Here is a 15724-nt window from a genome sequence, read left to right as displayed (position 1 = left end):
CTCTAAAACCTAGGTGTGTCTTATGGTCAAAATAATACAGTAAGTTTAAAAAGATAGAAAATGGTGCTTTCCCTGACCAATTGTTACTTGAGCAATTGATTTTTGGATAAAACCCTTTGACACAAGGTACATCATGATGCCTTCTCCCATGTAACTTATCTGACAACAAGACCTGACTAATCATAAAAACATTTGCCAAATTCCAAATGCAAGAACGGCTCCTCTACTGTGTGTTTTTTCTCATTGTCGACAAGAATTCACAAGTTAAACATTTAATAATATTTTCCACATTCAGAACATAAAAATGCTTTATCCCGTGTGAAGCTTTCCATGGTCAACAAGAGTTGATTTCCTAGTGAAACATTTACCACATTCCAGGCATGAAAATGGCTTCTCCCCTGTATGAGATCTTTGATGCCTAACAAGATGTGATTTCTGAATAAAACATTTCCCACATTCTGAACATGAAAATGGCTTCACCCCTGTGTGAGATCTTTGATGCACAATAAGTTCTGATTTCCAAATAAAACATTTCCCACACTCGGAACATGAAAATGGCTTCTCCCCTGTATGAATTTTCTGATGTCTAACAAATTCTGATTTCTGAACAAAACATTTCCCACACTCTGTACATGAAAATGGCTTCTCCCCTGTATGGGATCTTTGATGCACAACAAGTTTTGATTTCCAATTAAAACATTTCCCACACTCTAAACATGAAAATGGTTTCTCCCTTGTATGAGATCTTTGATGACTAACAAGATGTGCTTTCTGAATAAAACATTTCCCACATTCTGAACATGAAAATGGCTTCACCCCTGTGTGAGATCTTTGATGTCTAACAAGATGTGCTTTCTGAATAAAACATTTCCCACATTCTGAACATAAAAATGGCTTCACCCCTGTGTGAGATCTTTGATGCATAACAAGTTCTGATTTACAATTAAAACATTTCCCACACTCTGAACATGAAAATGGCTTCTCCCCTGTATGAGATCGTTGATGCCAAAACAGATCTGATTTCCGAATAAAACATTTCCCACACTTTGAACATGAAAATGGCTTCTCCCCTGTGTGATTTTTCTGATGCATAACAAGACTTGATTTTTGACTAAAACATTTCCCACATTCGGAACATGAAAATGGCTTCTCCCCTGTATGAGATCTTTGATGCTCAACAAGTTCTGATTTCCTCATAAAACATTTCTCACATTCTGAACATGAAAATGGCTTCTCCCCCGTGTGATATATTTGATGCACAACAAGTTCTGATTTCCAATGAAAACATTTCCCACACTTTGAGCATGAAAATGGCTTCTCCCCTGTGTGATTTTTCTGATGTCTAACAAGGTGTGATTTCTGAATAAAACATTTTCCACATTCGGAACATGAAAATTGCTTCTCCCCAGTATGAGATCTTTGATGGTTAACAAGATGTGATTTCCTGGTAAAACATTTTCCACATTTTGAACATGAAAATGGTTTCTCCCTTGTAGGAGCCGTTTCATGTTCTACATCACTTCTGTAACTTTTATTTTGCTTAAAATTCTCTGATAAATCAGAATTTTGGACATGTTTGAAAAGATCAGATGATAGAGCTTTCCGAGGAAGGGCTGGAAGTATATCTGGGACAACAGCATGCTCTTCATATATATCATGTGTGATACTTTCATCATCTGTTATAAATTCTGAACATATTAGATTTCCATCTGAACTCCCAATACAGTCATCTGCTAAAAATATAAACAATGTTACTAGTTTTAAATGATATTATCTTAAAAGTACATTTATTTTTTTTTAAACCATAACATTAGAAAATAAATTAAGGAAAAATTATTCTGAATCTGTTTTCCAATTTCGAGATCTAAGGGTAAGTTCACACAGTGCATTTTTCGCGCCGTTTTTGCGCGTTTTTCGGGTGCGTTTTTGCTCAGAAAACTGCATGACTTTGCTTCCCCAGCAAAGTCTATGAGTTTTCATTTTTGCTGTCTGCACACAGCGTTTTTTTTTAGCTGCATTTTTGTAGTGCCCACAAAAACGCAGCATGTCAATTATTTTTGCATTTTTCACTGCGTTTTCCACCCATTGAGTTCAATGAGATGTTCAAAAACGCAATGAAAACAGCAAATTGCAAATATAGCTGCGTTTTACTGCGTTTTTATTACTAAAAACGCAGCTATAAACGCAAGGGGTGGGTAGTAAAGTGACATGTACAGGAAGAGGATTCCTTCTGTCAGTAAACACAGAAGCGTGAATCCTCCCGGTACCATCACCGCCGCTTCCATTTCCCGCCTGGTGCCATGTCCGCTCTCGTGCAGGAGGTGGAAGCGGCTGCTAAATCAAAAGTGAACAGTAGAAAACTGTCATACTCACCTGTCTGCAGACTCCCGGTGCCATGTCCGCTCCCAGCTCCTCTCCCGGTCCCGCCACCCCCGCTCCGGCTGTGTCCCGGCTCCCAGGCACGTCCGATAGCTGCATGAGCTGGCCGTGAGGACCTGGCGGGATCACCAGATGCGGTCACCTGACGCATCAGCTGATCGTAAGTCTCGCGGTGACGCCGGATTTTACCGCCGAGTGACTGATTCCCCAGCGCTTGCAGTCAGTTCATGACAGCTGCAGACAGGCCGGGGTGATCTCCGGAGTTCAGGTGAGAGCACCGGAGATTAGCCCGGGATGTCTGCAGCTGTCATGAACTGAACCGCAAGTGCCTAGGAATCAGTCACTCGACGCTCGCTGTAAAGTCCAGGCTGCACGCCAGAGCTCAGGTGAGAGCTCCGGAGTGCAGTGCAGGTACCTGAATCCAGGCCTGACATTACTGGAGATTCCTCCGGTAGCCAGTCCGACGCTGCACAGAAGTGTTTTTTTTTTTGCACTGATGCATCAGCTGATTGTATAAAAGCCGTTTATACAATCAGCTGCTGTCTCATGTGATTCAGGCCTTGAACCGGACACGTCATCTGATCGCTTTGCCTTCCAGCAAACCGATCAGATGATATTGGATCCGGATTGGACGGCACGGGACCCTTGACCCAGGATTACTGCGGAGGGGGGTTCTTTATTTCAATAAAGATGGAGTCACTAATTGTGTTGTGTTTTATTTCTAATAAAAATATTTTTCTGTTGTGGTTTTTTTTATCTTTACTAGAAATTCATGGTGGCCATGTCTAATATTGGCGTGACACCATGAATTTCAGGCTTAGGGCCAGCTGATAATACACAGCTAGCCCTAACCCCATTGTTACCCAGCAAGCCACTTGGCATCAGGGCAGCTGGAAGAGTTGGATACAGCGCCAGAAAATGGCGCTTCTATGAAAGCGCCATCTTCTGGGGTGGCTGCGAACTGCAATTCACAGCGGGGGTGCCCAGAAAGCTTGGGCACCCTGCATTGCGGATTCCAATCCCCAGCTGCCTAGTTGTACCTGGCTGGACACAAAAATTAGGCGAAGCCCACGCCATTTTTTTTTAATTATTTCATGAAATGATTAAAAAAGAAAAAGGGCTTCCCTATATTTTTGGTTCCCAGCCGGGTACAAATAGGCAGCTCGGGGTTGGGGGCAGCCCATTCCTGCCTGCTGTACCCGGCTAGCATACAAAAATATGGCGAAGCCCACGTCATTTTTTTTGTTTGGGGGGGCAAAGAAATCCTGCAAACAGTCCTGGAAGGAGGATGCTGAGCCTTGTAGTTCGACAGCTGCTGTCTGCTCTCCTGCATACACTATTGGATGGGAGCATGCTGAGCCTTGTAGTTCTGCAGCTGTCTGCTCTCCTGCATACACTAGTGGAGAATGAAGAACATATGGAAGAAGGAAATGACATCAGACCTTTTTTTTTTTTTTTTCCAACAATCTTTAATGGCAATGTTCATTGATAAAAAAAAAACCGCAGAAAAACGCAGCAAAACGCAGCCAAAAACGCACCAAAATGCGGTAACAATGCATGCGTTTTTTCATGCGTTTTTTAAAGACGCTGTGTTTCTGTGTGTTTTTAGCGCTAAAAAACGCACAAAAACGCAGCATCAAAAAAACGCAGTGTTTGCACATAGCCTAAGAGTCACATTTTCTTTAATTCAGACCTCCGATTCCTGTCTCCAAGATATCTCTCCAGTAGTACCAGTTCTCTGGAATGTCCTACAGTAAATAATCTGATTGTCACAATGTGACTGCAGGATAACAAGGGACAGAGGGCTCCTACCCTGTCCCTCACACTAGGAGACCCTAGGCTATCTCTAATCTCTGGATTACCCCTGAAGATAGAGATGCCCTTGTCCTGTACCTTACTATTCTCCTGACTAGATCTAATCTGTGATCCCCCAGGGAAGGAAAGGGAAGGATTATGATGGAAATATAGACTAAGGGGTGCTTCACACATAGCGAGATCGCTACCGAAATCGCTACTACGGCACGGTTTTGGTGACGCAACAGTGACCTCATTAGCGATCTCGCTGTGTGTGACACTGAGCAGCGATCTGGCCCCTGCTGCGAGATCGCTGCTCGTTACACACAGCCCTGGTTCGTTTTCTTCAAAGGCGCTCTCCCGCTGTGACACACAGATTGCTGTGTGTGACAGCGAGAGAGCGACGAAATGAAGCGAGCAGAAAGCAGGAGCCGGCGTCTGGCAGCTGTGGTAAGCTGTATCCAGGGTAAACATCGGGTAACCAAGGTGGTTACCCGATATTTACCTTAGTTACCAGCCTCCGCCGCTCTCACGCTGCCTGTGCTGCCGGCTCCGGCTCTCTGCACATGTAGCTGCAGTACACATCGGGTTAATTAACCCGATGTGTACTGTAGCTAGGAGAGCAAGGAGCCAGCGCTAAGCAGTGTGCGCGGCTCCCTGCTCTCTGCACATGTAGCTGCAGTACACATCGGGTTAATTAACCCGATGTGTACTGTAGCTAGGAGAGCAAGGAGCCAGCGCTAAGCAGTGTGCGCGGCTCCCTGCTCTCGCGGTTATGATCGCTGAGTCGGCTGCTGTGTTTGACAGCTAAGCAGCGATCATAACAGCGACTTACAAGGTCGCTGTTACGTCACAGAAAATGGTGACGTAACAGCGACCTCGTTGTCGCTGTCGCTTAGTGTGAACCAGCCCTAAGCCAGACACTCAGGCACACTGCAAACTCACAGAAATAAACAGTGAGAGACTAAGGAGAAAAGAAAGAGCAGGAAGGCAGAAACAAAAAGACAACAAGGGTTAACACCACAACAGTTCACAGCATTAATTCACAACTACCACTTGTTAGTCTGTATCACAACACCTCATCACCAGACCAGTATAGGTATACTATAGCTGGCATTAATGGAATAATACAGCCAGCATATACAGGAGGGGAGAGAATTATACTGGCTTCCCCGCAGCATGTGATCAAATACACTGCTCACAGACATAAGAGAAATTAGCAGGCAGTAGTTCCACAGATCTTGACACCACCTTGACAGTTTAATACCCTGCAAACATCTCTGTGACATTGATCCACAACATGGAAAAAATCTCTTTGAAATTGTCTAAGATGAAAATAAAATAGTTAAAGACAGATGCTGGAAATTTAACGGGGTTGTCCGGGACTGTAATGTTGATGGCCTATCCTTAAGCTTTATAACCAAAACAGGTAACAGGGTCTTGCTGTCTGTACAGATAAACATTAGGGCTCCAATTCATAAAGACCGGTGATGTACACTGAAAAATGATGTCAGGGACTGGAGTGAGATTTCTGGCATAGGAAACGCCGCAGTTTGTTACGAATTAGAGAAGTGTTGGCATCACAATCTTGTTCTGGCCAAGCTCTGCCCATTTTGGCAAAGCTGGATAAAATTGGCGTGACCACACACAAACACATACACACACACACACACACACACACCAGCCTGTCTCCTCTTCAGCTTGAAACTCCTGCAATTGAAACTTTTGGTCACATGACGTGATGTCACAAAGGTCCTTAAGCGGTCCTTTAATTGGCATAGAAACACTGGGGCTCCTATGAGAATTGGAGCCCTGTGAAACTGCCAAGTTTGCTCTCCTTTTCCCCTAATGCCAGTCCTGCATGCCAGCCTGTGTCCTGTTCAGTTCATTTAGACTCAAGCAATTAAAAGACCTTTGGTTACATCATGTCACATGACTCTGAAGTCACCAAAGGTCCTTAAACAATCAACCTTAGAATACAACTGATGGGGACCGTAAGAGAGTGGGGTTTCTGAGAAATTGTGCAGTTTGACTCCTCCTAACGCCTGACTGTAACTAGGTCTTATTTTCGATACAGGTCTTATTTTCAGGGAAACAGGGAATTCATGAACCCTCTGCAGGTCTCTGAGTTGCCTTCATAATGACATAGAGAAAGCACTAGAAACAAAAGAGCAGAAGCAAAGAAAATACAGCTGAAAAAAACACAGCAGAAAGCCTAAAAATGTAAACACAAAATTAGTGCAGAAAGTACATGAGTAGATATCTCTTACTGGATAGAGCTGTAGGAAACACATCCTGAGGAACATCGGCATCTTCTTGTTTACAGTCCTGTGGGAGAAGAGGACGAGGACATCTCTCTGGTGTTGTCCTCTTACTGGATAGAGCTGGAGGAGACACATACAGGGGCTGAATTAATTCCTTACATACAGATAATTATAGGCCGTGTGTATTTAGTCCTGTCTATTACCTGGTGATGTGAGGGGCTGGGGAACCTCCATCATGACGTCCTTGTACAGATCTTTGTGTCCTTCTAAATACTCCCACTCCTCCATGGAGAAATAGACGGTGACGTCCTGACACCTTATAGGAACCTGACACATACAATGATACCGTCACCCCCAATCCCTTCATAGCGTTACTGTATAATGTCCCAGCATTCCCAGCAGTGTCACCTCTCCAGTCAGCAGCTCAATCATCTTGTAGGTGAGTTCTAGGATCTTCTGGTCATTGATGTCCTCATGTATCGGGGGGTGAGGTGGAGGCCCCGTGATTGGGCTCAGGGGTCTTCCCCATCCCTCAGACACAGGGGCCTGACAGCGCTCACTAGAGGTCTTCTTCACTACTGTGTAATCCTGGTTATGGAGAGACACAGTAATAAATCTCACTCCAGACATTTCCAGAGTCCTCACCTCTCCAGTTCTGTCCATCTGTTATTCCCATAGATAAGAATGATGTAATGTGACGTCATCAGAATCTCTCACCTCTCCAGTAAGCCGGAAGAGGATCTCTAGGGTGAGGTGTAATATCCTCTCCGCCATCTTGTCCCTGTCCATATCCATCTTTCACGGGGCAATCAGGAGAATTCTCTTATATAGAAGATCTCCACTGAGAGGATCCGATATTATAAGGACCTGAATGGGAAGGATATTGTAAAATACTGCAGATAATAAGGGAGGTGAGATATCACTTGAGTAGGAAAAAAATTTCAACATGAAATGTGCTATGTAAGTTGTGAAATCGACCGATAGAAGTCGCACATTATTTTTATAGCAATACACATACATTGAAAAGTGATGAATTATCCATATTGCATCTAATATGGGATCAATGAAAATTTCGCTCATCAAGCAAAAAACAAGTCCTCACTCAACTCCATCGACGCAAAAAGAATAATGTTACCGGTGACAGAAAATGGCGACCCAAACTGATTTTTTCTACAAAAGTGTTTTTTATTCACCACTAGAGATGAACAAATCTGAAGTTGAGTGTTCGATACGAACTCAGCCTTTTCCAAGAAGATGAGGAGATCGGATGCTTTACATATGTAAACCACTCTCGTGAGTATCGCTGTGCTCGGGTACGCTCGGTGCTAAGCCTGGTGTGAGCCGCCTGCAGTGTTTATCGGCTCGCACTGGGGGTAACAACAGCATGATCAGAAGTAGTGTGAACCCCCCCCAAAAAAATAAGAAAATAGAAGAAACCCACGAACTCTCCTGTGGAAGTGATCTGTTTATGGCTGCATGTGGGTGGAGACGCGAACTGCCCAATTAATGACTTCAAATGAAATTAAAGTCAAGTTCAGGTCCTAGCTTCACCAAACACATTTAGCAATGTTTAATAAAAAGAGACTTCAAGCAAAAGTCTCCCTATTAACCTATGGTGGATAAAGGTTTAGCTGCCTGTCAAGCTTCACACGCCTCAGGGCTCGTGTAGGGAGGACAGAACAAGGGCTTATATTTTAAATCTAATCAAAAAGGTCCCCAAAATCCTACTAGGGCTTATTTTCAGGGTTTTACGGAAACAGGGTAGAAAAAGCTGATGGTGCCTTCTCCCTCATACACAGAGGATATGGTCACTGCTGAGTCATTAGATCAGCCCCAGTTACAAGGGAAGTAAGATGAAAATAAAAATTACTTAAATACAGAACTAGCCCCCTCCCCCCAAATGTGTGAAATATAGGAAGATACCACTGTCAATGCAAATCTTATTAGCTCCAATCATCTGGAAAAAACAAAACAAAACAGCCATATATACAAAATAAAAGTGTCACAAAATTGCTAACAATTATTTACCTCTGGTCATAAACATATATTATGACAGTGTCCGGCTTTCAGTCATAGGGATGGCTCAGATGATGTTTTAGTTATTGCTCAGTATACAGTGATCAGTGTTTGTATGCGCACTCTCAGCTCTGACTGACAGCAGGTTCCAATGCTGAGCGGCTGTCAGTCACTGTAGGGGGCTGCAGGGTATATACTGTAGTTTTTATATTATAAGACGCACCGGATTATAAGACGCACCCCAAATTTAGAGAAAAAAAAATAGAAAAAAAACATGGGGTCCGTTTTATAATCCGGTGGTGTCTTACCGGAGGGGTGTAACAGTGGTGGTCACAGGAGGCAGGGGCAGTGCTGGAGTAGGCGATGCTGCAGGTGGTGCAGAGGAGGTCCCAGATACTCACTGCGCTGCTCTGTCCTGGTACTGTGGGTTCTGCTCTTTCCTGGGGCATTGGGCTCTGCTCTTCTCAGTGCTGGGGCTTGTAACAGAGAGTTTGATAGAAGAGGGTTTCTATACCGCGCCAAGGATCACAAGTCTGGATGTCAGATCAATGAGGCTTTATTATATCATAGGTCTACGCGTTTCAGGAGCACTGCCCCCTTCCTCAGGACCATAAAATAGACCACATCAAATCTACCGCAGTAGAAGCATGTATACATTATATAGACCAAATGACGTCATAAACCCGCCCAGTCTAGAAAAAACGGGCGGGAAAAAAATCGTGATCAATACATGACGCAATACAAAAGACATGCATTGAAACAGAAAAAACATAAACATATGTTCAGTATTGATATCCCAGTAATTGCTTAAACGTGATAAAAACAACCAATCTTTGATATTCCCAGTAATAGTCAGTTAACCATCAAAAAAATTTTGAAAAAAATATATATATAATAAAAGTCCAGTCCAGTAGATTACATCGCACATCTCTGATTGTCACATCCTCTGTAGTCTAGCGGGCTTGCTTTCCCAATTCCTTAAATCTCACTCACTCACGGTTATACGGTCGGCATAAGTTCTAGACATACTTTGAGGGTATCGTATCTATGGATTTGGTAAAATATGTCTAGGATAATCCTGGACAAAGGATGTTTAATACATACACTTGTGCACTTTTATTATATATATATTTTTTTCAAAATTTTTTTGATGGTTAACTGACTATTACTGGGAATATCAAAGATTGGTTGTTTTTATCACGTTTAAGCAATTACTGGGATATCAATACTGAACATATGTTTATGTTTTTTCTGTTTCAATGCATGTCTTTTGTATTGCGTCATGTATTGATCACGATTTTTTTCCCGCCCGTTTTTTCTAGACTGGGTGGGTTTAGGACGTCATTTGGTCTATATAATGTATACATGCTTCTACTGCGGTAGATTTGATGTGGTCTATTTTATGGTCCTGAGGAAGGGGGCAGTGCTCCTGAAACGCGTAGACCTATGATATAATAAAGCCTCATTGATCTGACATCCAGACTTGTGATCCTTGGCGCGGTATAGAAACCCTCTTCTATCAAACTCTCTGTTATCAGCTACTGGGTTGCTGCTGCCGGGATCTTATCTCTACATGCGATTACAGTAGTTGTGACTGTCACAACTACAGTTGGTGAGTATATTTGCTCCCCCCTCCTTTGCCCTGTGCCTATAAGGGTAAAACCCTATTGCGCTATTTGTCCACAGTTTCCTATTTCGTTGCAGTGCTGGGGCTTCAAAGAAATGGCGGCCGGAGTCGGCGCCTGCGCTAATGAGAACTTGAGCTGAGATCTCCATCTCTGCACGCGCCGACTCTGGGCGCCATTAGTTGAAGTACTCAGCGCCCTTGGCCGCCCAGATGCCCGCCGTCGTCTGCTACACAGATGCCAGCCGCCGGCTGCACAGATGCTACATTTGGATTTTAAGAAACACCCCTAATTTTCCTCCAAAAGTTTTGGGAAGAAAAGTGTTTCTTATAATCCGAAAAATACGGTATGTGGTAATAACAGACATTTCCCTCATTTTCCCACCAGTATCGCTCGACATCAGCAATAAAAACTCGATGCTGAAGTTGGTTTCTTATTGGTCAGTTTCTTATTCGGGGCTGAAGTCGGTTTCTTATTTGGATTTTTTTCAGGTTTTTTTTTTACAGCTTTAACAACAAATGTAAAACAATCACAATACAGTGTGGAGTCATTAACCCTTTCCATAACGCCCTTCAATGCCACGTTTTATCATTTTTGTTGGTGCTTTTCAGTGTATTCACGTCCGAGCTCCGCACTGCAGTGTAAGGTATTGGTTTTATTTTTCTTGCTAAAAACCTGTAAAAAAAAACCCCTAAAATCAGAAAAGATAATAAGAATCCAACTTCAGCATCATCATAAAAAGCCATTTTTTGTAATTCTGACCAGTGTCACTTTGTGAGGTGATAACTCTGGAGCTTCCTCAGATCCCGGTGATTCTGACATTGTTTTTTCCTCACATATTGTGGACAGTTATAAATTTAGGACAATAATGTTTGCTTTTATTTGTGAAGCAAGCGGCAAATTGATGAAAATTTTGAAAATAATGTTTTAATTTTTCTGCCCATAAACCAGAGAGTTCTGTCACACAAATTGATAATAGATCCCATTCCCCACATGTCAGTTTACATCAGCACAAGTTTTGATACAACATTCTTGGGGTTAGGAAGTTAGAAGGGGTCAAAGTTCATCAGCAATTTCACATTTTATTCAACAAAATTTACAAAAACATTTTTTTAGGGCCACATCACATTTGAAGTGATTTTGAGAGGCCAAGGTGACAGAAAATGCCCAATAGTGACCCCATTCTAAAAACTGCACCCATCAAAGTGCTCAAAACCACGTCCAAGAAGCTTATTAACCCTTCAGGTGCTTCACAGGAACTAAAGCGATGTGGAATGAAAAAAATATATAATTTTACCTAAAAATGTTGCTCTAGCCCCAATTTATTCACTTTTAGAAGAAATAACATAACAAAATGGACCCCAAAATGTGTTCCCCAGGTTTTTCTGAGCGCAGTGAAATCCAACATGTGGTCAGAAACCTCTGTTCGGCGAAATGGGAGGAGCCGGAACAGAAGGAAAAATATTTGAATTTTGTAACAGAAATTTGTCTGAAATAGATTGCGGGCACCATGTAGCATTTGCCAGGCTAATAAGTTACCTAAACAGCAGAAACGTCCCACAAGTGACATCATTCTGGAAACTACACCCCTCAAGGATTTTATCTAGGGGTATAGTGAGCATTTTGAACCCACAGGTACTTCACAGAATTTGACAATATTAGGCCATCATATTGAAAAATGTCTTTTTGTTTTTACAAAAATGTTGCTTTAGCATCAAATTTCTCACTTTTTCAAGAGGTAACACCAAAAAGTGCACACCACAGTTTGTCCTACAATTTCTTATGAGCACAGGGATACCCCACATGTGGCCAAAAACCTCTGTTTGGACAAATGGAAGGGCTCAGAATGGAACGAGCAATATTTGAATTTTGGAAAAGTTGAAATAAATTGCAGGTACCATGTCGCTTTTGCAGGGCCGCTAAGGTAGCTAAACAGCAGAAACCCCCCACAAGTGACCCCATTTTGGAAACTAGACCCCTCAACGATTTTATTCAGGGGTATAGTAAGCACTTTTAGACAATGTGTCCACGATCCAGCAACACTGTGTCTAGGACGCAGTGCCAGCCCTCCTGCAGAGATGTGAGTGTTGTCCACAGGAGAACGCAGCTGCCCCGGCCCACAATCAGGGTTCGGACTGCTTCGGACCTCAGCTATATTGTCAAGGCAGAGAACACTCTCATCCCCACAGCAAACAATTGACATGCTGAGGCTCAGGAAACCACGCCACAAATCAGTTTATGCTACAGAGAAAAGAAGCACAGTGGGCAGGAGATTTCTAAAAATCCTTCCACTGTGCTTGTACTGCACAACGCAGTGTTCTGGACGCAGCCAAAACACTCTGCGTCCAAAACGATGTAAAGACTGATCGTGGACACATAGCCTAAAAAGCTAGGATGGATGGATGGATAGACTGAGGTAAAACACATATATAATGTCTCCCCCCCTGCAAGCTTGCACCCTTTAGTGACTTTCATGTGGCACTAAAGGGTGTTTAGGCTTGCATTTAGCCAAAAAACAAATGATTAAAAAAAAAACGACGTGGGGTTCCACCCATTTTTGATAGCCAGCTAGGGTAAAGCAGACGGCTGCAGCCTGCAGACCCCACCTATCAGCTTCACCTTGGCTGGTGATCCAATTTGGAGGTCACCCCACTTTTTTTAAATTATTTATAAATAATTTAAAAAAAATGTGGGGTCCCCCCCCAAATTGAATTACCAATCAAGGTAAAGCAGACAGCTACGATCTCTCATTCTCAGGGTGGGAAGGTTCATGGTTTTTTGGCACTTCCCAGCCTAAAAATAGCAGGCCTCAGCCGCCCTAGTAGTGGCGCATCCATTAGATGTTCCAATCCTGATGCTTCGTCCCGGCTCATTCCATTGCCCTGGTGCCGTGGCAAACGTAATATATGGGGTAGATACCAGCTGTGTAATGTCACTTGGCATCAAGCCCTGGGGTTAGTAATGTTGCGGCGCCTATCAGATACCTGACATCAATAACCCAGTCAGTAACAAAAAAAAATAAGATGACAAAAAAAAAATGATTTGAAAAGCACCCCCCAATACATTTCCTATTTCACCAATTTATGGAAAAGAAAAAAAATAAACCAGTCCGGCGCAATCAATTTTGGAGGTCCCACGATGACCCTGGACCCCCCAGAATATGGGGGTATGCTCAGGAAACGTATCCACCATTTTCTAGCAGAACAGCTGCAATCCATGTGAGCAGTGTGGCTGCAGTGACCTGAAAATACTGCACTCACACTACCCCGGTCCAATAGAGTGACCTGCAGTATCCTCATTCCAGAATATGGGGGTACGCTCAGGAAACGTATCCACCATTTTCTGGGGGTGCAGGCACTCCATGTGAGGTACGTGGCTGCAGTGACCTGAGAATACTGCACTCACACTCCCACAGTCCACAGCACGGCAGTGTGAGCTGCAGTAAATTCAGTGTCACTGCGTGCAGAGATGGCTGAGAGCCGCTCTGCGCATGAGGCTGACATTTTTTCTGATGACAAGGAGAAGGAGGAGTGGCGAGGGATCGACGCTGCAAGAGAGGTACCAAGGAGACTGGGGATGGACTGGCTGGACCTGGGGATGACTTTTCTGCCTTATCTGATATGTCCGGGGACTGGGGACGTGTCAGATGAGGCAGAAATCAGTGGAGGAGGACGCGTGCAGCCGGCGCACAACACATGTGGTGGCCATGTTAGGTGATCATGAGGGCGAAGGGGGAGGTGGCCGGAGGGTGGGGGGCACTTTGCCACACTGGGAGCGAGGGAGGACATTTATCTCTCATGTGACATTCAATCGGGTGGGAAATAAATCATTATTTACCGACCCTTCCTTTTTCTGCAATGTGATCACGATTCTCCGGTGTATACCGGTGACCACGTGACCGGGGAGCGGAAAAACAGCCCGAATCGTGATCTCCAGGGTCTCCGCTACCCCTGCTAGCTGACACCCCGGAGATTATCTGACGCTGGGGGGCGGTACACACTGTTACCTTACCGCCATTATAATACGGAGATATATAAGAAGTGCCCTTCACTACTGACGTTTTACTCCGTACGGCGATCGTAAAGGGGTTAAACTGCATGTACAAAACAATATGAAAATGATCCCACAATAATAGAGCCCCTGCACCTACCTCCACCTGCAGAGCCGCACACTAGATATATAATACCCTGCACCTACCTCCACCTGCAGAGCCGCACACTAGATATATAATACCCTGAACCTACCTCCACCTGCAGAGCCGCCCACTAGATATATAATACCCTGCACCTACCTCCACCTGCAGAGCCGCACACTAGATATATAATACCCTGCACCTACCTCCACCTGCAGAGCCGCACACTAGATATATAATACCCTGCACCTACCTCCACCTGCAGAGCCGCACACTAGATATATAATACCCTGCACCTACCTCCACCTGCAGAGCCGCACACTAGATATATAATACCCTGCACCTACCTCCACCTGCAGAGCCGCACACTAGATATATAATACCCTGCACCTACCTCCACCTGCAGAGCCGCACACTAGATATATAATACCCTGCACCTACCTCCACCTGCAGAGCCGCACACTAGATATATAATACCCTGCACCTACCTCCACCTGCAGAGCCGCCCACTAGATATATAATACCCTGCACCTACCTCCACCTGCAGAGCCGCCCACTAGATATATAATACCCTGCACCTACCTCCACCTGCAGAGCCGCCCACTAGATATATAATACCCTGCACCTACCTCCACCTGCAGAGCCGCCCACTAGATATATAATACCCTGCACCTACCTCCACCTGCAGAGCCGCACACTAGATATATAATACCCTGCACCTACCTCCACCTGCAGAGCCGCACACTAGATATATAATACCCTGCACCTACCTCCACCTGCAGAGCCGCACACTAGATATATAATACCCTGCACCTACCTCCACCTGCAGAGCCGCACACTAGATATATAATACCCTGCACATACCTCCTCCTGCAGAGCCGCACACTAGATATATAATACCCTGCACCTACCTCCACCTGCAGAGCCGCACACTAGATATATAATACCCTGCACCTACCTCCACCTGCAGAGCCGCACACTAGATATATAATACCCTGCACCTACCTCCTCCTGCAGAGCCGCACACTAGATATATAATACCCTGCACCTACCTCCACCTGCAGAGCCGCACACTAGATATATAATACCCTGCACCTACCTCCACCTGCAGAGCCGCACACTAGATATATAATACCCTGCACCTACCTCCACCTGCAGAGCCGCACACTAGATATATAATACCCTGCACCTACCTCCACCTGCAGAGCCGCACACTAGATATATAATACCCTGCACCTACCTCCTCCTGCAGAGCCGCACACTAGATATATAATACCCTGCACCTACCTCCACCTGCAGAGCCGCACACTAGATATATAATACCCTGCACCTACCTCCACCTGCAGAGCCGCACACTAGATATATAATACCCTGCACCTACCTCCACCTGCAGAGCCGCACACTAGATATATAATACCCTGCACCTACCTCCACCTGCAGAGCCGCACACTAGATATATAATACCCTGCACCTACCTCCACCTGCAGAGCCGCACACTAGATATATAATACCCT

At 44.4% G+C, this 15724-nt stretch overlaps 1 pseudogene; it reads right to left on the bottom strand.

The window, feature by feature from the left end:
- Window positions 1-289: 289 nt before the first annotated feature.
- The window catches only part of LOC142258824 (uncharacterized), a 55924-nt pseudogene continuing 40489 nt past the window's right edge, over window positions 290-15724 (bottom strand).

Source organism: Anomaloglossus baeobatrachus, assembly GCF_048569485.1.
Source record: "Anomaloglossus baeobatrachus isolate aAnoBae1 chromosome 5 unlocalized genomic scaffold, aAnoBae1.hap1 SUPER_5_unloc_12, whole genome shotgun sequence".
Taxonomy (NCBI): Eukaryota; Metazoa; Chordata; class Amphibia; order Anura; family Aromobatidae; genus Anomaloglossus; species Anomaloglossus baeobatrachus.
This window is presented reverse-complemented; position numbering and strand designations above follow the sequence as displayed.